Source organism: Brienomyrus brachyistius, chromosome 13, assembly GCF_023856365.1.
Source record: "Brienomyrus brachyistius isolate T26 chromosome 13, BBRACH_0.4, whole genome shotgun sequence".
In the NCBI taxonomy this organism is placed as follows: domain Eukaryota; kingdom Metazoa; phylum Chordata; class Actinopteri; order Osteoglossiformes; family Mormyridae; genus Brienomyrus; species Brienomyrus brachyistius.
In genome coordinates, this window is record NC_064545.1 from 5917734 (window position 1) to 5944221 (window position 26488).

The 26488-nt window shown below is 40.8% G+C and overlaps 1 protein-coding gene across 9 annotated transcripts in view; it reads right to left on the minus strand.

Moving 5' to 3' along the window:
* sox6 (SRY-box transcription factor 6) overlaps positions 1–26488 on the minus strand; it is a 160879-nt gene that overhangs the window by 134000 nt on the left and 391 nt on the right. For 2 of the 9 annotated variants that reach the window (XM_048971992.1, XM_048971991.1), the window contains exon 1: positions 12681–13786. The exons of 1 other annotated variant lie outside the window; for it this stretch is intronic. The gene's annotated coding sequence lies outside the window, so the exon portion shown is untranslated. 6 more of the 9 variants (XM_048971981.1, XM_048971983.1, XM_048971982.1 and 3 more) reach the window with 6 other exon arrangements.

Here is a 26488-nt window from a genome sequence, read left to right on the forward strand (position 1 = left end):
CAGCGCTTCGCTGGGTTCCTGCGGTTTAATTACTCTGGGCGAAGGCAGTGGCCGCTCCAGACATGGTTCGGTGTCTTCACGTCTGCCCAGAGCTCAGTAATCGCTTAGACGGCAGTGGCGTTTCCACTGAACGCCAGCAAGACAGAGGAAAAAAAAAAAACACTGTTCTTTGTAGCACTTTCTGTCCTCTGGAGTCTCTCTAATTTGATCCATCGCAGGCTTCAAGGAAAGTTTCCCTGACTCCACATTCATTTTGGAAGGCTTAGCATTTGGATAAGCGCTGACCACAAGTTGATAATGATGACGATTTAATTAGAGGGCTCTCTTTGCCCTGGCAACCGTGCAAACCCCCTCTGCCCTGCAGATGGCGACTTGTAAATTCAGCTCTTCCTTACGGAGGAAGAGGAGTGGGCCTCCCGCCTTCTCCTTCAGAGTGTCCTCCACCCCCACCTAAGGCCTGCCTTAGACTCCCCCCAAACAGCATGCTCCCACCGAACTGCATGTATTTCACGTGGCTGGAGCCAACAGAGGTGATAGGCGTCCACTTTTTTGATTGCAGCCACAGATTTTTATGAAATTGACTTTCTCCTTGTGGGGACCGAAAAGGTGGTCCCCACAATGTCAAAATAACAGGGTTTTATCACATTGTGGGGACACTGGATCCCCACAATGTAATATATAGATAACCCACCCACATACACACAGCTTGCTGTGCGCTCTGGGACATTCCTGCACTACAATCCTCCCTTTAACCAATCCCTGACCAGACTGGCATAAGCAAGTCTTCTAACAATCTGCGGCATCTTGTTTACACGTCAGCGACATTACAGGCCACAAAAAGTCCCTGTCGACATTACAGCTGACTCTTTTATATCTGGCATGGGGGCTAATTTAGCAACGCTGCCTGCTCCTTCATCCCCTCCACCCCCATGACCCCCCCATCTACTAGCAAACCCCTTACCCAATCAAACACCATCATCGTCTCTTGGGGGCAGAGGGGACGCGCATGGGACACTAAACTTTACCAAAACTTAGACGGATTAATTTAAATTAAAATGCAAATAAAGTTCTTTCTGTGCACAAGCTACACTGGACTGACTCGAGCTAAAAGAAAACATGAGATCCATTTTAAAAAGTGCTCTGTTTGCAAGAGATCAGGTGATACGCATCAGAAGTAGCACATTTCAGTTCATCTTATGTCAGCAGACAAAAATTATTATAACAGTAGTTATACTAATTCAAATTCAAATGCTCAAACAAATCAGTTCTACTAATTTCCTCTGAACATCCTCAGATCACGAAGGGTCCTGGAGTGAAATGATATCATACTCCTTTCAGATTTTTGACTGCTGTACAATCAGTGAGTGTTGGCTGTCCCTCAGTCATCTGCAGCATTCAGGGATGGGGCAGACTCAGTGACCCAGGAGAGTTCCTTTGGTCATCTTGATGCACTTTCCCGATAACAGTTAAATATTAGCGTCCCCTCTATGCAAACAAGGCTACAGGCTGTATCTAATAACAACAGCAGACATGGCATATACCGTGTAAAACGCACTACTCAGTTACAGGGCAATCGTGAAGAATATTTCTAATTTCATGTAAGAATGAATAGCAAAGGTTAATTCCACCTACTGTTTGATGCTAGAAAATTAGTAAATTTATCAATTACTGCATACAATATGGTTTTGAACGCAGCCAACTGCAGTCAGTCAGTCTCGGAGTAAACTGTGAAAAAAAAAACACTTCTTTCTTGAAGCTTTTGCTTGGCGATTTGTACCTCAAAACCTTTTGTTTCGTTTAGACGGACATTTCTTCTGACTGACTAATGAGAGAGTGGATGAGTTTTAATTTCATTTCGCTCCACTTTCCACTTTCGTCACAGCACCATGCTCATATTTTCCTACCTTCCTACGTGATGTTTATTCAATGCTGCGGTTAATATGTGCTGGCATGGTCCAAAAGGAGAAATATCTCCATCTGGGTGATGCCAGGGTATTGGCTAGGCAGTGCCGCTTTGTCATGTGGAATATATTTTGGGTATATTTATTTATATATCGACACAGGAGCTAAGTAATGAAGAGGTCTTAAAGAGCACTAGAGCGACTGCACCTCAATTGACACCCGACTGTTCGCTGCTGCTGATGGAGGTAATCTCTCCCCCGCCTGGTAGGGGGCGCACATCCCGGTGTGTTCGGCACTGAACAAAACAACACCGACACCAGTTTAAGCATTTATCCCCACCTACCTCCCCCTAACGACTGCGGCCTGCCTCACAGTAAGCAAACCTCCCCGTCTCCCCGAAAATGGAACATCCTGCCCATCGGTTTGGACCAAAGTTGGTTGCAAAAATCATGCAAATGTAAAAAACCAGCACTCATCCCCCTCAGTCTGTACTTATTTTTCCCAACCAACGTGTCCCTCAAGCTGCTCCCGTCCTCGTAACCGCCAAAGCGGGGAACAAAACCCGGGGTTTGGATCACAAGAAATATGTGGACGTAGCTACTATCATGACGTCACCCACAGCATTTTTTCCTTCTCGCTCCCCCTGTAACTTTAATGTGTTTTTGGCATTGTGCGGCCCGAGTTTCCACACAGGAAACCGTTCGGCAATCCACTTCCTGTCTTAACACCTCCCAGGATTTTTTTTTTCTCCCCTTCGGCCCCCAGCTGCTATGAACCTGGCCCCTCCCCCTGGGGGCTCATGGCGCAGATGGAGGTGTCTGACAGGGTACAAAGGGTGTATTTTCAAGCTCTGATAGGCCATCGTTCCTGCTTTTCGAGGGAGCAAAGGTAGAATAAAAGAAAAACAACAGTGGCCCCAGAACAAAGAAGTCAGAGGAAGTCAAGGTAACCAATGCCTTTAACCTTGCGAGCGTGCAACGGCTCTTCACCATTCCTGGGGGGGGGGGCGGCAGTTTCTAGCCCTTTGTCACCAAGTGAAATGAAGGCTGCGCCAAGGAGAATGGGTGACGGGCACCGTTATGCTCTCAGAGGGCATGATTGGAAAGCTTACAAAAAAAAAGCCAGACACGCTGATTATTTCTGCACCCCCAATCCACCGCCTCCCCCCTGCCCAAACCCTTAACGCACAACGCGGCCCTAACGAGTAAGGCATCTGCTGGAGGACAACAAGGAAGCGTCGCTTCTGGGGGACAGCAGGGGAGCCGTTCGAGGGGGAAGCAGAGGCCGCTAACTCGCTCTGTTACCGTCACAGATCCAAAAGTCAGAGGACTGAAGGGGAAGATGGGACTCTGCGGACGGCCCTGAACTCTAGGAGCCTCCAGTCTGAAAAACAAATTAAACGATTTCCGTCAGTCGCTAAAACGTCTGCCTGTATGACCTGAATCAGGCGGGGGGGGGGAGACGAATCACAAACAGTGGATTACAGCGTCTGCAAAATGTCTTCTCTAAGCACTCCTTGATAAACTTCAGCATGATAAATTCCAGCAGGAGAAAAAAACTCATTTAAATATAACACCCATCTCTGCAATGGTCCTAACAGTTTCTCAAAATTCCTCTCACATTTGTGCCCTTCCCCCCCCAATCTATGTTTTCTTTACTGTATTATAATTGGTGTCAGTTCTATGTATACAGACAGCATGGTTCTCCCTGTTTATAGTCCACTGCCACACAGAACTCCGTAATAAAACGAGCTTTTTTCTTCCCCCATTGTCCCGGCCAGCAGACACTGGATCCACAAGCTCTTGCACTCTGACCCCCGCTTGTCTTTATGTCTCCCTCCTTCCTTACTGTAAGCTGCACGCCCCCCCTCCCCCCCCACACACACCTTCCACCCTCCGCCCCCTTGTCCGTCGCGGCCCCCCTCCCCACGTGCAGAAACCATCAGCGTTCCATCTCTGAGAATTCCAGTGAGAAGACCCAAATGCTAACCTCCGACCACCTCGTCGGGGGGGGGGGGGGGGCGCTGTCATACAACAACACGACTACACCTGATGGAGGGGCAAAACTTATACTGAGCTCGGGCATTCAGAGGAGACAGAGTGCTTTGGGGGGGAGGGGGGCAGGGACCCCCATCAGCAGCTTGGCTACATGAGAGCCAGTGTGTCTCGGCACTCTGCTTCCCTGCCGGGTCCTTAATGCATACTTTTTTTTTCCAAGTTAGACTTGGATGCACTCATATAATAAGCAGAAACCAACTACAGGAATGAAGAGATCAGTGTCTGGTATTTTTGGGTCACTGTGATGCGATTGTGCTGCATTATCCATTTATCGCAGATTTATGTTTGTGTTAAATTGGGGGGATTTAGCGCTGGAAAACAGCACATTTGGAATCAGTAAATAGCCAGCAGCCAGGTGATGGACAGGATTCTGAGTGCTGCTGTTGCCTTGTAAATCCTAGTGCCAAATCATGTTATATCAATTAGTGACCCTGAGCCATTTCTACAGGCAGTAAAGTTTGTGATCTATCATATGGTGACAGTTTTGCAGTGGAAGAGGTCGGGAAACGTTAGGCACAGACTGGGGGAGGGGCAGAACTCCAACTATCAAGACATCATAAGTCTGACGTTTCCTCGCCATCCATCAGGGACAAACTGGAACTTTATGGGACTCTTGACGTAGACCAAAGGGTTGAAGGGGTGACTTTGTGGTGGAACACAGAGCATCAAGACTAAAGACCCCCCCCCCCCCCCCAAGGCCAAAGGCAGTGAAGTACCCTGCAGTTTCTGTACTTTATTGGGACACCTGACGTCCTCCCATACAAAGAGAGAACAGCAATACTGAGTAACATTCAGCTGTGACAAAAAAATACTACCACCAACCTTCTTACTGGTATGGTGTATAGGAAATATTATTATTAATGATATTTTTATGCAAGGCAGCACAGTGGTACAGTAGTTAGCACTGTTGCCTCACACCTTGGGGACCATGTGTGTGGAGTTTGCATGTTCTCCACGTGTTATTACGGGTTTTCCTTCCGGTAATCTGGTTGATCCCCACAGTTCACAAACATGCTGAGGTTCATTGAAATTGCCAAACTGCCCACTGGTGTGCATGTGTGAGTGACTGGTGTGTGAGTGTGCCCTCTAATGAGTTGGCACCCCATCCCTGCCTTGCACCTAAAGCCTCTAGGACTGGCACTGGGCGACGCTGAATAGGACAAGTGGTTACAGAAGATGGATGGATGGTATTTTTATGCACTAAATAATGCCAGTCGAACATTACGCAAAAGGTCATGAAATCTACCTACCTTCCAATTCACTACCATCTTTGGGTCATCTTACTTACTGCCTGACAGGGTCATCTCCATAAACAATACAGTAAGGCCTATGGTCATTTCCTTCAAAAATACTTTCTGGCAATATTTATTATGTCTGCGAAAAAACAAACGCTCTTGTGATTTATGGGGCCAGTCAAAGTTAAACGCCATGATTTGAGGTGGTGTTCATGTGGCCACTAGCCCTCCTGCACTCTACGGCTTAATCACAGCTCTGAAACACGCTGCAGAGCTCCAGTGTGGCCGGCAGCTGCAGCAGTCACAGCGTGCCTCGCGGGCCCAAAGGTGGCGGGACGTCAGTGCGCTTTAAGAAGTACGCGTCAGCTTTCCGCGCGGTATTCCTTGGCAGCCCCCAGCCCGAGGGAACAGCGACTTGAGAACAACTGGGTAGGTCTGGGCTCCCCAACGAGCTGCGTCCATGAGAACATGAGGCCACACGATGGTCACCTTGTTCGCTATTGGCCGACAAGCCCCGGGGTCACGCCCTTGAGATCCATATGGACTGGCCTAACAAAGGACGCAGCGTAGGTTCTACAAAAGCCTCCTAACCCGTCTGTGGTTTTCCACGACAAAGTCAAATAAAATTAATCCACTAATGTAATTTGGCACGAGGACAGGGGAGCTAGTTCTTTTCAATTGTTAATAATAATTATTATTATTTTCATTGGCATTATTTACACTTTATGCATATTATATGGAGGCAGAGTAACATGGTTTAAAAAAAATCACAAAAAGGGAACAAAAAAAAGCCACAATGAACGGTTTGCTAAAGAAAACTAACTTGGTCTTGAAAGGGTTTTGGCCAGGAGACAGACTCTCCACACAAGAGTGTGGACCGACATAAACATTTATGCAAAATTACAAGCGTATTTGGAGAAGCGTGCAGGGCTCGACCACGTGCACGCCTCCCGGGATGCCGACCGCACCCCCGCGCCCGCGCGCGCACGGCTCTCGCCTGTGCCGCCGCGGCTTAATTATTGCGCGGTGGGCCGCCGGCTGCCTTTGATATGGAAATAGCCCCCGTCGCCCTCCCGCTCGCGGCGAAGGTCTCGCGGCCGGCTCGCGACTCTCCCTCCCGACCGGGGTGCCCATGCAGAAACCCCCGCTTGAATCGGACCTGTGCCAGAAAATGCATGAGGAGCGCCGTTACGTCCGACGTGCGAGATTTAGACAAGGCAGGACTAAAAAAAAAATCATTCAGCGGTATCCTGTATCCTCACATGTTAGTGATGCTTACAGAAATTAACGACACGATATTTTTAATAAGCGAATGCATGATATTTTGTGTATTATATTTAAATTCTGTGCTTCATTTAAATAACGTTATAAAGCATATCCCTTTAGAAGATTTCACAAACTGTTCTTGGAATCAGCAGGTCGCGACGAACTTAAGAGAAAATTTGCGCTCCGTGTGTCCGTAAACCCGGATAAAACGACGCCGGCGCCCTTAAAAGGTGCCGCTAATGCGGCTCCGCTGAGAGCCAAGTGGACGCGCTCACTGCGACCGGTCCGCTGTGCGCTCCGGCGAGCGGCGGGGCGCAGGTGAGACCTTTCAGCGCCGTCAAAAGGTTACACACTCCCTTTATGAAGTGAAAGCAGAAGAATGAAAAATGTATGTTCAATTATCTATTCTTAGAAGAGGAGAAATCTGGTTCCAAGGTTATAAAGGAAAAAAACAATGAGTGCCCTGAAAAAGAAACAAATCATTTGAGCTTACACTGCGGTTAAAAGACTGTATGCCAGACTGTATTGCTATGTTACACGTCCTTGTGTGCTGTAAATTCAGTCTCTTTTTTCAACAGCAAGACTGCAATTTGGGAGTGATGTTAAGCCACATATAAGTATAGGGTGGCTAATTTGTACTTACGATGTGGAAAGAAATACTTAAGACTAAAGTTAAATGTCTATTTGTACAAGTCCATTAGTCGATTTACTTATTTATCCACAGTAATTTAAAAATGACTTCGGTCCCTGTCCAGCAGAGCCACTGAATTTATCCCCGTTCGCAGCCATGGCGTGATCTCGCCAGCACCAGTACGGCTCACAGCAGAAGCCGAGAGCCAGCGACCCGATCGATATTTCAGGGTGAAGTTACACTTCGGGGTGACAATGGCTCTGCGACTCAGGGGCGTCTGTGTTTCCCTAGCAACATACCGGCAGCATATTTGGAGAACCGGTCTGAAACGCAGTTTAATCACAGTTTATTCACATTCAGAAAAGAGCACCGCATGTTTTTATGCAGGGCGTGTTAAGCTGAGGAAAATTTGAAACATTTGTTGGGTTTGAGATCAGGAAGTGGCTGTGATAGCAGTATCTCACAGGCGGGAGGGAAAAAAACTGTCTCATCTGCCAAATGTTCCCAATAATTGCCATAAAACCAATTTAGCACAATCTCCCGATAACAGCCGAAAAGAGGGTCTCATTTTCCCTTACTGGCCCTATGAAATCACACATATGTGATTCAAAGAAACAATACTCATATTTTTAAATTACACCCACACCTTCTTGATCTCAGTAGTAATCTACAAAACGGACATATCCAACGCCAATAATCGACTTAATTATGCAAAGATAATTAGCAGAATGGCAAATGGAATTTGAACAGAGAGTATGTCAGGCCAAGACGAAATGCAGGACATACACAATAAGGAGACTAGGAGAGGCCTCGAAATGAAAAAATGCTTCTCCAAGTAAATAATACATCCTAACGCAAACTTGGGGGGGGGGGGTTTGGGGGGAGGCTCAGATCACTATAAAAGAAAGGGTCCTGATAAACATGTTGCCATCGGTTTTGATCATTGTTGAAATATTCCGCAGCAAATTAGCTAACACTAATAAAGACAGATGTCACAACATGTGCTTTCATATTTACTTCCCTCCGCAATCCTCCCTCACTGCTGCCCTACCTCTTTAACTTTACCCGACCTGCTGTTGTTTATCTCCTCTCATCTTTTTTTATCATCAGGAATCTGTTGAGTCTGTTTGTGCCAGAGAAGCCCCCCCCCCCCCCCCAATGCACTATCCAAAGCAGCACTAACCGGCGAGTGGGGGGGGCCGCGGTTCTCCAGCCCATCGGGAGGCTGTGGCTTCCAGACGACGCTCTCACGTCACAAAAGCGCCGAGGGGGGAAATACGGCTGCGGATCAGAATCCTTGCCATTTTGCTAATTCATCCGCGCCGCTGACGGCTGAGCTCTGGCCGCCAAACTCCAGTAAATGACAGCAAGTGTCATTTTTTTTTCTCCATAGTGATCCACATAACATTTATAGAAGAATTTAGAAATACCTTCCGTCTAGAAAAGGAGGGGTGGGGGGTGGGGGCAATATTAATGCTGGATTGAGTGTTTTACTCTGAACCTCATGCTGATGAGTAAGCCCCTTGTATACAAATCCGCAGATTTAGCCAAGGTATCTCTACAGCTCAAAGGATTCGAACTGCCAAAAAGCTGAACGTGCTGCATTCTGACCTTTCTGTTGCTGCATCAGTAGTACATTTTGTATTAACACTCCCTGGCTTTACCTAATTTATTATCTTGATCCTGCTCATATGTGTAAGTTCACGGCACAATTATCAAATTCTGGAATGAGGGAAAGTTCTACGACAGGATAAGTGTGCTTTTCAGCACGAGAGGAAAATGCTGAGGGCCAAAAAGCAACGCAAAGCAAGACCTTGGACTCCGCGCCTCTTCCACGATCCTGCCCTCTGTTATCACATGGCACGTAATGCAATTCTGGCAGAATTTATTCAGGAAAAAAAAAAGACAGCCGACGAGAAGTGGGTTTCCAAAATCCAGCCTGGCTTTCCACTTCATTTGTCTCCAAGTTCTAGAAAGCGCCGCACGGACAAGTGCATTGACAGTGCAGCCAGTCGGCCGAATTCTGCAGAAAGGCAGCCGCTGGTTAGAGTTCACCAGGCCTACAGACACAACAAGGCCGCATCACCTTTGCCAGTCATTACCCCAAAGCTGTTTTGTTCCTATGGGCATAACCTAAAAAAGGATGTTCAGTGCAAGACCAACAGTGGAGCCAGTCATGTTTTAACACTTGATATAAGATCAACAGACATGTTTCCAAATAAGACTTTCATTCCGCCACTCATATATTGAGGTCATATTTTTCAATATATCATCAGTTATTTTAAGCAAGGCTACACATAGAATAGATGTTAAAAATACGGTTGCATTCTGCTGTTCTATATCTTATAAATTTACCATATGCAAGTGCTAAATTACTGACACCACACAATTTATTATTCTTGTTGTCTAATAGCATGAATAACATGTAGACCACCACCAACAATAATAATAATAATAATGGTATTATTGGTACAGCACAAGCAAATAGATCGTGCAGAAAGCATATTAAGCACTTTTCATATAAAATTACAAAACTATAGCAATGAAAACACAGATTTTATAAATAGTATTTGGAAAATAATAATAATTAGGAATTATAATAGGAACTCACAAGACAGGCTAGACTCGTCTTTGGAATGACTTCCAATAAATGTAATTGAAGAATAATTAACCCATTAATCAGAAACAATTATTTAAATACCATTTGAATCCTACAATTTAGATTTACAGTAAAATTTACTAACTTCGGGCACTGACGTCCCCAGAGAATACATCGGAATTCAAACAATAATATAAGCCACTGTGTTGTCCCACAGGACAATGCCAGTGCCATGACCGATTTACAAAATAGCACATAATTAAAGAAAGAAAAAACGTCAATAGAGGCTGGTCAAGAAACACTCTCCTTCTCGTGGTAATCGCCGCCACATGCACCGATGCAGCAAAGCGATGTAGTAAGCTAACATTAAATGCAACACTGACATTCTGCTCGCATTCTTTAGAATTCACTTGCCCTAGATATTATTACGGGAGCACATGGCAGAAAAAAATTTTATTATGTGGCAAACGACAATACAACAGGTGAATTCATCTGAATTGATCTCCAGGGTCTTTTATTCCATAGTATACTACCACACTGGTAAAAAAAAAATGTTACAATGAGGCAGAGCTTAGCCTATGTATTCTTGATGAATAAAAAAAGGTTTCACCGAAACAGAAATAACTTAAACTTTTAGCTTCAGTTAAAGCACATTGTAGTTTAATACACACAGTGTATTTTGATGGAAAGATAAAAGCATAAAATACTATGTTGACATTCAAAATGTGTTAGCGAAGGCAATTTTCTCTTAATAAAGTCGGTATAATAGGCCTGTGTAATTTAATAGCATACTGCCATATAATAATGCCATATAAGATTGCTATTATTATTAAATTTGTTAAACCTAGCAATCTGTTAAATAAACTAACGTTTCGTCATGTCAAGCATCAAATCATATTTGTATAGCGCTAAAATAATTGATGTATTTGAAGGAGAGACCGCGAGCCTCACTTGGAAAAGCAGTTTTGAAAACGGTAGCCTACTAGTCACCCATCGCGCATGAGTTCAGGCAGTGGAACTGGCAAGCTTACTATGCCAAAAGATTCTCCCAAATCTCCGAAACACAGACCCCCGATTAAGATTTTATACTCCCCATCCAGTTAAGGAATACGTTTTACTTCCACACAGCCTCAAGCTCTGAAACGTCACAAACGCACATAAGAAAAAATAATGCAACCGTATCAATATAATCGCACGAATTAATCCATGAAGCCGATTTAGTGACAAACCACAAAAGAATGAAAGAAAAAACGTCTCCATTCAAGATTCATAAAAGGGAAATGAAGTATGTAAAGCAAGCGCACCGTATTTCTAAGGAATGTTTCATAATCAGTCGGAGTGTAATTGCTTTTAAAGTTCAGGGGGGAAAATACCAGGCGCGTTTTTTTGCAGTGTGGTGCTATATTAAATTTTAATATTCCGTTTCAAAATTCGAGGCACGCCCCTTAAGTGGAAAGGGTAATTAATTTATTTAAATACGTCAAATCTTTTTTTTTTTTACCGGTCTACAATTACGTTTCTGGATATTTTTAAAACAAATAGGGATCTTTCTCCTTGAGACGACAGTGGGGTATTTATATTGTAATTTATACAAAATAATTTTTGAATGAGCTTTTTTGAATGAATATGAAAGACTGGATGCTATTCTGCTTTTAAAACAAGGGTTGAAACAATCGTACATTAGCTTAATATAGCTCACCCCAGTTAATCAGCCTGTGCAGGCAGTGCAAAAGTGGCCGAGAGTGAATAACGTCGCCTCTATTGAAATTCAGACAGTGCGGATCCCTGTATAGCAATCAGGACAATGTGCTGAATTGGCATTCTAATTATAAATGTGCCATTTGGGGTTGCATTGGACTCCCGAGCCACCTTACCTTATGAGGGAACTTCCACTCACGGCAAACAGCAACTGTTCAAAACAAAATGCCATTGGCGGATCAACTTCACCCCAACAGAGGAACAAGCCAAGGGATTGTCTTTCAAATAGCCCCGTCACTTAAGACAAGAATGTATTATAGAGCGCTTAGTTATTATTACACCAAAGACACAATTGAAAAAACATACATAGAAACTTAAGCCGTAATTCTTTTTTTAATGCTTTGGGGAAAACTCTTTCGGATAAGTGGAATATATGTAGCGTAGCTACGCGATTCAGATCACTGATAACTGCAGAAAAGCATAGATTTAGATAACGCAGAACAATAGCAGAACATATCTTTACATAGCCAGTTTTTTTTCCGCCAGATTAATTTTTTTAATTTACCCGACTGTTTGTAATGATTGTAATTTGCTTTTAATCTTCCGTCGCTTTTTATAATAGTTTGTCCACGAATTAAAGTTCTCCATAAATATGGTTTCTTATTAAAATACTACTGCTATTAATGCAGTGCTCGAGTTAACGTTTTATCTAAAGTGCGTGCCTGGTGTAATTTAGGGGAACACCCCGAAATGATGAGTTATCGCCGGTCTCCAGGCGAAGTTGACCCATGCTAAGCTCCTTTCTCTCCCATTAAAGCCTTGATACAACAAATCGTCATTCAAGCGCCTCAGACATTTCTCGGAATATACTCTCTACTTCAGCTTATCTCTAACATGTAATTAATATGATACAGCCTATTTCCGCCGCGTGTATTTTTAAATAAATAGCGAAACACTAAACTTCAAAATGCAAAACAAAACATGAATGCATGACTAACAAAAATGTTGTTTTTTGAAGAAAGCATTACATTTTCACTCAAAATTGTGTAATAACTGAACTCAGCCAAACTCTATAGTGATACTGAACATAACACCGATCTCGCATGTTTATAGCCAGAATTTCAAAGCATTTTATTTTTCAGTTTTTATAAATATTACCCGCGACACTGATCAGGATAAGTGGATAGAAACTGGATGGATGGATGTTTTTAAAATTACTCATTTCACTCGTTTCCGTCTGCAGTAGCAAAATGCTATCAAAGAATTCTATTGGAAATGAGTAGGCTACTCACTTGTGGAGCTCCTCCGTCCCAGAACCGTGCGCCGTTTTGTCCGCTTGTAAACGAAGCCTGGTTTGTCCAGGTTGTGTATTGTCTCTAAATGGATCGGACTTCAAGATGAGGGGTTTATTTTAATTTATGGCTTATGCATTCTTTTCAGGTCAATTGGCGTGACCTCCAGCGAAAGTTAAGTCGCAGAGAATTCCCAAGCTATTACGACAGGGAGAACAGGATGCCCCCTTTTGTGATTATTAAATATATCCTCCCAAAGCTAGATCTAGTATCTATATATTGCCGGTCGTGTTAAAGCAAGGCATTCTAAATAAAGACACAACACACTCTCAACTTCAAAGAAACTTTTTTTTTTAAATCCTCGGATCCTTCAGAGCTGGAGTGGGGGTACCGAGCCGCACGCACGTCATTGTCAACGAATAGTACCGCTTTGTGGACAAAAGTGAAACTGCTTCCCACTTGTGCGCTAAGCGTAAGGGAGCCGCCAGTGCGCGGAGCCGCAATGCCAACTTCATTAAGACTGTTAATGGCGATCGGTACGCCGCGGACGCAACCGGCGGAGTGCGCCCGTAATAATGCGTGTTTCGGCTGCAAGAGTATTTTTACGCTGCGGGAAACTGCGCCTGCTCAGCCTGCGCACGCGACTAAAGGGAACATAAGCGGAATCCCCGCAATTAGCAGCATGTAAAATCACGCAGCGAGCACATGGATTCAACTTCAGTCCACCTGAATAAAAGTAGCATTGTCACACTAAATGAAATAAAATATCAGCGGCGCGTATTTCGGATAAAGCAGGACGAGACACGCGCTGGGAATGAGACGAGTTGCTCCTGTTGTTAGTGATCCTCGCGTCCCGCGCGAAATAAATAAATAAAACAGACAAACGCGACTCCTAAAACTGAATTGCACTTCGCCGAACAATATGTGTCCTTTCGGTCGCGTCGCCCCCTGCCATCTACATGTCAACAGGGTGCTGAAGCAAGAGAAAGCGCGAACGGGATAAATGAGATTACTGACAACCGAAGCGCCAGGACGAAGCAACAACAACAACAAAAAAGCAAATCAAGAAGATCACAGTAAACACAAGACGAAAAAAACACTGATCGGGTTCAGATCACTCGTGGTTACCTTGACGTAGCCTGTCGGGGATCAACAAACGCCGGTCCTTACGGTATCCCGTTTCGGTATTTATATTTTAGAAAATAATAATCACTGATATCAGTAGACAAAAAAGAAACTAAAGTCTGCTGATGTTCCCACGGGCCATAGAGAGGGAATCCCGTTGTTTTAAATAAGTTTAACTGTCACAACTGCAAGGACCTTTTGTTATTGTCTATTTTATTTCTCTCCCTCTCTCGGAAACAAGTGAAGGCGATGGTTACTGCTGTCAATCTTGGCAATCAATGTGAGCGGCCATGTCGCAAGTATTCAAAGCATTTCCCGTCGTGCAACATCAGAAAGTGAGTGGCCAGGGCATTGATCTGAGGAAGGCAAAGAGGCAGGGCTCCCCCTCCCAGACAAGAGAGGCAAGAAAGGCAAAGGGGGTGGGGGGGGGAGTGAGAGAGAAAAAAAGAGTCTTGTGAGAGAGAGGGGGAAAGTGTTAGCCAAGAAGAGAGAGAGAAAAGGGGACGATTAAAAGGAGCGATCGAGGGAGAGTACGAATGAACAAAATAAGAGTGATGTTAAAAACACTTATTATAATAGCTGTATTCTTATAGGTTATTATTGGTGACGAGTATTTTGTTTCATGCAACAATATAGTGAAGTCGGAGTAAACAGAAAATAAACCATGTTTGCGCGTCTTGGAGAACAGGCTGCCCCGCGGTCAGGCACGGTAAAGAGAAGATTCTGCCGAATATGAATGTGAAGTTTAACGGGCAAACACACACCTCATACCGAGATAAGAAGACCTGCAAAAAAATGACAACAAAAGGAAACGTCGTCTCAACGTATATGCCACTAATTTAAATCAAGGTACATATCGTTGCGTGTGATATAGGCGGTATAGGGCATACTGTACATGCTTCTGTCAAGGTGTAAACGCGGCAGCCCTTTCGTGTCACTGTCACAAGGGCACTTATTTAGAAAGGAGTCACAGTCTTATTTTATACATGCGCATCCTTAAAGAAACGTGCGACCGTGTGGTGCTCGAAAAAAAGCTCTTAAAAAGATGAATTGCACCCCTTCGGTAAAGTTTAATCCGAGTCCTCGCCTCAGTCCTGACAACGGTAGGGAAGCGCAGGATGGAATGCATGGAGGAGTAACGGAGGCATGCGCTACCCGGTACAAGGCGTTCTTACTATGTAAAAGAGGATAGGAAAATCAATATAGAATAAATATTAAATGGTGTATTAATTTTCACCATACAATCAGTTAAATGTTAGGTTCAGCTGATACAGTGATAAAATGTACATACTTAAAGTAAACATCGTATTAAAAAAAAACCTTCAGTGCACCGGGTATGTAACACACTTCGTTAGACATAGCTAACACACCAGACATTGTGAGTATATATATAGGCAATGACAAATCTGTTTTTCAGATGAGGGAAAATTCGGTGTTTCCGTCTTGTTCTTTGGAAGATTCTGTCGAGATCTGTGTTTAATTTAAAACTAAAAATAATTTTTAATTGCATCTTTACTTCACCACAGATGTCATACCGTAAAGCTGTTTTAATATTATACTGGCTATTTTTCAGCATATAAAACGTGTCATTACTCGCTACGATTTAAGAAATCGGTTTTGCATTCAGTGATTTGATGTTTTTACGGCATTTTACCAAATGCAGAAAGTTTACTTATATTAGTGAAATAATCAGTTCGCCTTGACATACTGTTAATTCATTTATGCCATTAAATAATGAACTACAATTCGGGGCGAATAGCCCGAGGCAATAATCTCTTCATTGAATGAGATGACCTGTCAAGTTTAGGCCGATGTCAGGTGTTCAGGTACGTGCTTCAAGTCAAAATTGTAACGTTACTACCACGATGTTTATTGTTTGATCGCGAACACCATTTTGACAGTGTAATATTTAGGTTTGACCATATCAAGTTGTTTTTGATGATGTAAGAACAATTTCATTATCGCGGTTAATGTAAAATAAAACTATAAAAAGTTTCGTAAAGTTTCTCAAAACACTATTAAGAGATCCATATTTTTATATGGAAAGTGAAAAAACTGTCTTACACGTTAAACACCTGCTGGATTATAAATACATCATCCAAGGTTCGCATGTACAATTTGTATATTTCCGCTACATATTTTTCAGTACGCATGCAGAAAGAGTACGTCCTATAAAAGTTCAGGTACATTCCTTGCATATCCAGAACTCGTCCATTTCCCAGCCTGCCAATGACAATGCCCGATGTGCAAATTTGGAAAGAGAGAATAATTTAATTGGCATATATATTGACGTTGATTCTCTATACTGACAGCGCCCTAGAAGACCGACAATTCCATTAGATGTATTCTTTCATTTGCATGTACATTCCACTACTCAAACATCAGCCCATCCGAGAGCTATAAAGGTACGCGTAGCCTTTACAACATATTCGTCATGTTTATTTCAGCGAATACAGGCGCACAGTTTGAGTAATACAGGGATTATCAGATCACTGTGTGAAACAACCTCTTATTAAACAATTTAAATGAAATAATATATTCTCCATATTGAAAATACTTTAAGTAATTTAAAGAGGTAAACTAGTTTAAAGTATAACTTTCCTCTCAATTTAATGGTATCAAGGTGGAAGGTTCGAATTCAAAGACATTATTTTTTTTTAAATCATAAGTGAAAAAATGTAAATTAAACAGGCAAACCCGTTTCAAAAGCATTATCACATTTATAGAAATACACACAGCAGACCTTAAGTCCTTCAACTTACGTTTCACGGTTGACAAACAAAAAAGAAAACAATCGATTCATTGAACTTCAGCTGATAATAGAACGTAGTACTTACAATGACAGGGCAAGCAGCAGTAGGAAACGCTGTTTGTTAACTGAAGAGTCACACTGGGCTAGCGAGAGAGAGGGCTAGAAAAGGGAGAGGGACCGAGGGGCAGACAGTAGGACAGGGAAACAGAGAGGGGGAGAGACGAAGAGAGCGAGAGAGAGAGAGAGCGAGAACGAAATGTAGCCAGAACAGATACCCCTTTACTAGCCTATATCTCGTCATATCCTTCTGTCTTTCATTTTTACATTCCCTTTGTTCCTGAGAAAATCATATCCACGAGTCACATCTTCATCCCAAGATTCTGTCTACACCAAAGAGAAGATTAATTATTCAAGAAGAACAATATTCCTTTAAGGCAATAAACTATTACACTTAGAAGCATTTTTCCCCCAAAAGATTTTCCATGCAAATGTTATTTTATAGATAAGGACAATTCTAAATTCTTTATATATATATATATATATATATATATATATATATATATATATATATATATATATATATATATATATATATATATATAATAAACTCATAATATTTATCGGGAAATATGTTTATGTGTGCGCGCGTGTGCTGTGTCTTGCGGGGGAAGTGAGAAGGGGGGGAGGGGGGGTCAAACTTAAATTGCAACGTGAAGAAACGGAATTCGCCGCAATCGTTCCTAGATTCTAAATATTTATTTATTTATATGCTATAACATGCTTGCACCATTAGAAATAACTGGAGAGTTAGCCTGACCCATCATTCCGCAACACGAATAAAAATTTCTTTTTGGAGCTGAATTATCTAAACATTGACAAACATATTTTTCTTATTCCAATGGTAATTTAGATAATATCGACGCCACACGGGATTTCCAAAAAGCCAAGTACAAGGAAACAAAAGATCCACTTAAATGCAAGGAGTCGATGCGATGCATTTTGAAAATATTTAAGGCAAAATATAAACTAATGTGAAGAACAAATCTTGAAGGTAAGAAATTTACACCGAAATCGCATTTTAATAACTTGTTAACAACATACTTATATACAGTAAGTCCTGAACAAGAACATTTTACTTGGGAATTTGTGACTTCAATTTAAAAATACTGACGTGGATGTATCAAATATCAGTTTTCTTAAGCAGTCTGTAATAACGTCTAAACTTTAATTAAAACTGTTGGTGTCAGACATTTTTAACTCTAATTAGAGCACACAAACAATATACAATGCTCAATTCACATTTGTTTGATGGTGAATAAATCTACTGTGAAAATGAATTTGATATATCACCTCGGCTCGATGTTTTTTTTTACAAATAGACATGGCACGTCTTTGAAGGCGCTGCCGAAACTCCGAGACATGGGCAGGTATACCGTGAATAAGGTGAATATCATCGCATTGCGTGCCTCATATGCCACCCTTCGATGGACTTGAGAATTACAATTCTTGCATCTACTCATATGTAATTCTGCCTTTTTCCCTCTCTCATCCTTTTATTTTGTATAATAAAGTTATAGTATGTCTAATTTAAATGACTCGAATTTAAGATTAGTCTTGAAATATTTTTAAGAAATTAAGTGTACGGAAATTCAAGAAAACTACTAAATAATTGCAGCGCATATTTGAGGCAATTACTACTAACCTATGGAATTATGGGGATTGAAAGAATCATAGAAGTTACAAAATACAATTCCCGATAAATTTGTATTTCAATAACTGAACAACGACATGTAATCCATTGGCGCTTAATGTATTTTGCGCTCTGCATAACATTACTAGGCTAAATGGATCCCCAAAACGATCTATCGATAAAGCGAGAGGGCATGTAGTCAACCTAGGCTTTATCTAATTTCAGTAAAACAGAGCCACTGCTTGTTTTTCTTTGTGCTAACGACTAATGTCGACGCAGATTTTGAAGGCTGCGGAACTATGCAGTATCCAAAATACGGAATGGGTGTCACATGTGCATGCCATTATTTAAATTAGAAAATTATAAAGTGAATATTGTTTCATCCCTTTTTTATACTGCTTGTTTTAAAACGGGTTTTAAATAAATAAGGCACTGACCATTACTAAAACATATAAGCGATCACCAATCACATATAGATTTAACATACCTACATTTCAAGATTCTTTCCTTTTATTAGATTAAAATCTTGGGATTCTTCTTAAATGAACTGAAATGTTTTCCACGTAAGAAGATTCGCTTCTCAAAATTAACAGAATGGATTAAGCCATGACCCAAAACCAAATGATAGTGTTTATTTTGGCTTGTCTCATTATGGGAAATGTTTAAAATAATATAACATATGCGAATGTTGCATGTAGCGCCGGAATTAATTTATTAATCCTATTCTCACTTCAAAAAAGACGCTTTATAAATACTCATTTAAATAGATTTCAAGAAATCGATTACGTAGGAAAACTTAGAAAGTAATGTCATTGATTAGTTTCATCGCAACACCCGAGAAACTTCGCTTTGAAAAGCATAGACTACATTTTATGGGTAAATAAACCTAACATAATATTTGCATGACTGATTTTCTAAGTAAACTGCATTTATACTCATTCCATAGTTTTTCACCATTTAATCAATATTTTTAAATGTCACAAAATTGTTTATTAGAAGCAACTGGATGAAATCCATCGCGAAAATGGGATACGTAATGCACGCGTTTAATCATCGCGTTTGGGACAACTACTGCTTTTTAAAAACAGTAACATTTTATTTTACGTTTCGCTTAAGTGCACATTAAATTGAACTTACAGGAAACTAATTCCAGATTCTAGATAATATTTTTATTGGATAAACTCCATGCAGTAAAATAATTGCGTTCAACTGAACGTTTAGCGGAAGTGTGAAGTTTAGTGTTTAATGTCTGTTAGTTAAACTCGGTATGACCTACACGTTTCTTCTGAATATATCATAGGACATAAATTTGGTGCTGCGTAAAATACAAGTGGGATTTTCTGTATACGATCTCCACGTTATCCTCCCGTTGGCGACACCGTCGGCGTTTTAAGCATTAGGTTATGTATTGATAACAGAAACTATGTGGCGCAGCCGTCATTTCCTAATGCCGTCTCAGGTGCAAATATATTTTAGCTTTATATAGTTAATCTCCATCTTCAGTTTTCAGCGTCCCTGGAGAGGCGACATCGTTGTGACGTCTCCATCATTAGGCTCTCGCTTAGCGTCTGCTTAGCAGATTTACGCGAAGGGGAGACGTTAGAAATAACCACACTGTGGAGCATCTTTGCGGCTTCGCCTCACCCGCTATGCTCAGCCAGGCACAGTCTTCGTTTCCTTTGATTACGCCGCATTCGCGTTTTAACCGCTTCGTGGACTGACACGTCACCTCGCGGCGTTTCGGGATCCTCCACGCGTCCGGAACACCCATTTAATCTCTACAAATTGAGTCAAGTGAGATTAACAACAATTTCTCAAAACCGACACTATAGCCATGCAATAACCCTGGTAACGATAGCAATGGACAAAGGCCGTGTCGATTTAATTACCAACAGAACACCACTATTAATCCGTCAATGTTTTTTCGATAGCATGAGATCATTCTAATTGAAGCCTTTGACAAGTTCAAAGAGACATTCATGCTTATTGCTCCCCATAGAGGCGTAATAGTCATATCAGAAGTTTGTGGGGGCGGTGAGGGGCGTATTTTACAGCAAGTATCATAAGTTCAGAAAAATGTATGTTAAGGTAACACATATTCCTATAGTTATACACCGAATCCTCTTTTATTTTGTTTTGCTTAATTGTAGGTACTTTCGCTGAACCGTTTCCTTTTAATGAGTACCCAATTCAAGTTTCAAGTGTATTATCTCAGAATCCTGAGATATCGGTTTTCCCTGTAATCAATGTATAATACAGTCATGTATTTTTTTTACTGTATCAGTAACTTATCAGTAACTCCTTACACTCCCATCAATTTTAATGAACTTGTGGCTTGAGATATCTAGTAACCGGTGTACATTTTTTCAGTACAGTACAAAATTCTGTACAGTAAAAGTCTGTTCCGTTGCCAAGGCATTAATAATGGGAGTTGAACGTGATACCCCCGCCTACCACCAAGTATTTTAGGGTGTGTGTCTTAAATATCACTGTAGTAACATAGTTTTATTTGCGCCAATTTTTATACGATTTTAAAAGCGTTGTCGGAACCACCAACAGGCCTGGTTTCAAAGAACACGGCAGCCCGGGCTTGAAGAGCATGGCAGCGCGCATCGCATTTACATATCATGAGCTTCTTTGATGCATCTTAAAATGCAAGTCTACTCCATTAATATTTTAAAGGGAAGCGCATGGAAATCAACATTTTTGTTACATTAAATTAACATGTGTTCTTGTTTCATTCTGCATGTTTAATTAGGGTGCACTACGGAGAGATGGCTATGTGATGTGTTGTGATTACAAGGAAATCGTTACACACAACGTTCAATTGCAGCAAAGCATTATTTGCATTGTTGAGTTATCTGACATATTATACGTGCATTAACACCACTTTGGAAATAATCCTAAATATAAAATGTATTACTGATTCACGGGTGCTTTAATTTTCCTGTCGCCAGATTATGCATATATGTAAACACACTGCGTTATTCTGTCCCGTTCCAAACCACAAAGGTTAGTTTGTGAGGAGTATTTCAACGTGTAAGCGCCACTGCGTTTTACAAAGCCGCCTTCTCAATAAATCACAGTGCGCCTGTAGCTGTTCGTGGTTTCTTTCTGTTGACTATACTCCAACGATGAAAATGTGTAAATTCAGCTCAGAAGAGGTAAATCAAAAGCACTAACGTACACACGACTTTTTTTTTTTTTTTCCTTGAAGTGGATTATTCAAAAGACTGGTTCCAAGTGCAATGAATTAACCTACAAATTACAATAAAACTATTTTCAATAACCAATTTATGTGGTAAGATAACATTCATAAGTATAATATGACATTCCAATATTTCTAACAAAACTAAAAATAGTAATCCATGGTTTTCCACAGAAAAAAATATCTAAGGTCACATTCTGATTGAAACACAGAACATGTAATCTGAGCATTGGATGGTGACCCACAACCGTGTGAAAATAATGAGCAGTTAGTAAACAATCACATGGCTATTAAAGATATTTCACATTCATCAAGAAATAAACACCATAGGCGTAGACAGACAGGGGAAAACAAGCTGAACATCAGGTCCCATCTTGAGGGAGAAAATGACAAACTGTAAGTTATTATGTGGCAGGAAACAGAAGAGGCGATCGTTTTAACAGTCAGTGGTAGGGAAACCAATTCATTATGATATTTTGTGTCACTTTCAAGACTTTTAAATATTTTAATTATAGATAATTGCTCCAAGGGAGAACACGTGTGCCATGCTTTCTATCTTTGAAACTGGATTATGATTGAAAAAAACAATCTTCTCTGCAATCCTTCCTGGCCTGGGACACGGCCACAGTTTTTATAATATCTGTTTATAAACCTAAATAAGTAATATGTCAGTGCAACTAACCACAATATATGCCATGTTATCCTGCACTCTGCACATTCAAAATGCATAAAGGAAACATGATTTAATTTCAAAGATGACTCTATAAAACTGATACATTCGAAACAGGTAAGTCCTAAAGAGTTGAAACGGACTGAAACAACGATGGATGTGAGTATATAGTTAAAGGTCATTTATAAAGAAGAATGGAACCAGATTACAGACATAATGATCTGAAATCACCACCCTGTATCCTATTTAAGCCCAGGATTTGACAAATGCAGAACATATAGTAAAATAGTGGAGTTATACATGAATTTTTGGGGCCAAACTTTGCTGTTCAACAACAATATTCTCTTATTTTACATCATAAAAACTGAAAATGACACAATTTCGGCAAACACCCAATGAACATGAAATGACAAGCATGCATTTACATGGCAAGCCTAAAATGAAATTTTTACTGTGATAACTAATAAATTAATATCTCAAAAATTGTATCATTGCTACCTTTATGGGCACAAAATGTTAGTTACCCACATAAAAGACGAGGCAAATACTTTCCCAAAGAAAACAATCTTCTTATTTTATGAGCGCCTGTGAAAAATATGTTCTTTGATGAATTAAACATTTTTTAGTTTATATACTTTGCATATTCTGCTAACAGGAAAGGGCAGGTTAGTATCCATCCACCCTGTGACTGTTATTCCGGGTTACACTTTGAAAGTAAATTCTAGAGGTATTTTAAAATACAGTCCTTTAAAGTGTCTGATTTTGTGAATATTAAGCATTCACATAGGTTTTAAAATTCAGTCAAGGCCAATTAATATATAGTCATACACCTGTTATTTTTAATTATTTAAGTCAATATGAGTCCTTTGGCAAAGACGCACATTTACTCACTTCCTGCATTATTCCAAGTTATTTCTCCTGGACTTCAGCAGATCCGCCAGGAACCACTAGTTTTAATTTACTGCTGTTTCAAAGCTTAAGTCCATACTTCAGTCAAGCAGTGACTTAAGATAATACCCATCAGTGGGGCCCCAGACTTCCACAGTTACCCATCAGGTTACTGTGCTAGCTGCTGCCCTCTATAGGCGGCTTCTACAATTGACATTGGCATCAAATCCAAAGACTTATCTTCGAAATCCTTTTGTGACCATTCTTTGTTTCTGCAGTAAATGATTCTCACTCTCTCGTCATTTCTGCTGGTCTTCTATGCCTTGGTTGTACTTTCGCTACTTTAATCTATCTTCCTATTTAAGAAATGAGCCATCTGCCTATATTAAAATTTCACTCTTACAACTATATAGGAATATTTAATCAATCTGGCATAATACTTTAACTTTGAACTACTTGAAGCAAGGCTTCCTGTTTATAATGTAATGAAAAAGACTTGCTCAGACTTCTTAATGTTTTCAGGAACTGACTTTTCTGTGAAGTGATTCAGGCCTGACACACATAACTCCAGGGCCTGGAACAAAATTACTGCAACCGGGTCTCCATAACGGCAGCCCCTCCCACCTGGGGTCTCGCTTGCCCCCACCCAGGACAACTTCCTATGTCATTAATCTCCTTTCCTCCAGAAGATCATTCCACACCACACACATTTTTGTATAACAAACTTCTGCATCTTTGTGTCCAGACTGAGAAACTTTTGAAGTTTTCGTTAAAAATGCACTCGGGGGGTTGCAGCCGCAGGAAACTGTCAGTGCATTAACATGCTATTGCACTGGTACACGCAAATGGATTTGTTATGGTGACACTGTGTTAGATATCTGACGCCTTCCGAGTTCTGGGCCAATAACTTTAACAATCTGAGTCATGGGGCTGCCAGATCCTGCTGTTATTTAACTGAACAAACATCTGCTATGCACTTTCCCACTAATACTATCAAGTGACAAACCATGTAAATGACACAAAAATGTCTATATTTATCAGCGTTCATAAGGGATTCTTGACATTTCATAGCCCCAGCACACAAATAAAATCATGCATTCAGTAATTTTTTTAGTCAGTCTTCTGATAAATGCTGATTTCATGCATAGCAAGGCTTCCAAAAATCCACAGTTGAATTGCATGAAAAGTGTTTCTCCCATTAATAGAATAATGTATCATCAAATAAAACAAGAACAAGTTTAGCCACTTTCCTAGACTGTAGGCGCACTGTTTGAGGACGAATTAGAGATCTAAAACCACAGAAATGTTCATAAAATGCAAAAGCTTAAACACAATGCGATCCAACTATCAGATACAACATATAGCTTTAAAATTGTGTTTAGTACTAGTGGGTAAATATCTTATCTATGCAACAAAACAGTAGTCACACAAAAAAGTAACATAGAGCCTCTACAACATCAGTCATTTTCAATTTGTAAATATCATAACAGTTTCAAAAACAATAGCATTTGGGGTAACATAAGTGAGTTTCCCTCAATACATACTGACTATCTCCAAGATCCCTTTAGTAAAGCTTTGAACCCATGGAACCATTGTTGTCAATTTTTAATGCAAATATTATGTCATTAATTGAATCACCATTTGCATACATGCTAATTACCCTAATCCCGTTTGGACTTGTAAAGTGGGACACAGTGTTCTCAATAAATGACCTGAATTTTTCACTTGTTATTTGCAATTTCATCAAAGTTTACTGGAGATCTGATAATCCCTTTTAACTTAACAGGGAAAGGCTAATTAATTAAAGTCTTAAGGAAAGTTAAATACATGTTATTCCTAATGACATAATTAGAGAATCTGACAATATCTTAGTTAATTACAAATCAAAGCCTTATGAACATCTATTAGTGTATTAATTTCAGCTGTTTTGCATTAATATCAATGAATTAAAGTAACAGTTTTGTTTACTGGTTTAAACTCCCATGTAATTTAGACCAATAAGGACTATTCAATGTACTGCAGAGTCAGCACACAGGCAGAAAAACAAAGTTACTACTATAAGTTACGTAAGGATCACAGACAAGGCTAAAATGAATGCTTATGGAAAAAACTGCCGTAAAGTGATCATTTGTATTAATATTTTTAGAGTTTGAAAAGTGGATTATTCAAACAGTCGCCAGTGACGGACTGGTATTCCGTCCAGGCTATCCCATTAGCCTTCTGGTTTGAGTTCCAGGTACATCAAGATCCTGTACTGGACAAGCAGTTACTGAAGATGAATGAATGGCTGGGTAGAGCAGTCAAACACATTAAGACATTATATGCAATGTCAAACAAATTAAACTAGACTGACATTCTTAAGACTTATACAAATTGGTACTCTGCTTGAAAAAACACTCCTAAAAATTAAATGATCCAAAGAATAACGAAGGGACTTGCACTACACTAAACTAAACTAAATTTTAAATACACCCAATGTTTTTGCAAGTGAAATCAGGAAGCCCCAGATCTGCCTTTTAATCCTGGCAGGTGACAGGAGTCGGTCCCTGACTCTCTGTGCCAAGCACACCATTTTAGCACCTCCGTCTCCTTCGGCAAAAAGGAAACGAATCATTATCATCTATGCGGCATTTCACATAATTTTAGAGGCCAATAAGTTTGAAATAAAGTGCTATGTATGAAAGGAGAAAAGTGACGGCTGTAAGGCTTCTTTCATCACAGATATGTGAAAGGAGTGTATCACAGAACCAGCTTGTGCTTTATTCCTTTATTCCAGCTTGTGCCTCTATGTAAAGAAACATAGAGGCGCCTCCCATAAATGTGTAACCAACAGCGAGACATGGAACAAAGACCGAGCTACACAAGTCCATCTTCCATCTGCTTTCCAAACCTTTCCACTCTCGACTGCCACCATTCCTGGAACTGGCAACAGCGGAGCTATTCACCAGTAGCCCCGTTTCGCTCTAACCTTCCTGCTGCCGCAGAGATGTGTTGAGTGATGCTTGGGCACCAGAGGCATTTCAGAAGCCAGATATCCAGCAGAGTCACAGAAAGTCCAAAGCTGGTGTACAACAGGGAGGAACCCTCCAAGCACTGCACTAACTGCAAAAACAGCTCGAGAAGTCTGTGCTGCTTTCAAATGGGAAATAAAACTGCAGAGAGACGTTTTAATGCCTCACTCAAAACGTGATCTGAGATTAGGTATGGAATCAAGAATTAAATTCTCAATCATAAGTCGGTCATAGACAATTGTGTGGGTCACTGCAGATAAATACTTCATTAGATTATAGCCACGATTGATTTCTCCCAAGAATTGCTGGCATTCACACCTCACAGCAGCATCATCGTCAGCTCATTCCCCCAAGCTTATCACAGTTCTGAAATAACTCATTAGGTACAGGTGTGCATGGTCCTAGTGGAATTCCCCACATTATATCACATACTAGGTATTTATAAAACCTTATGATATTGGTAG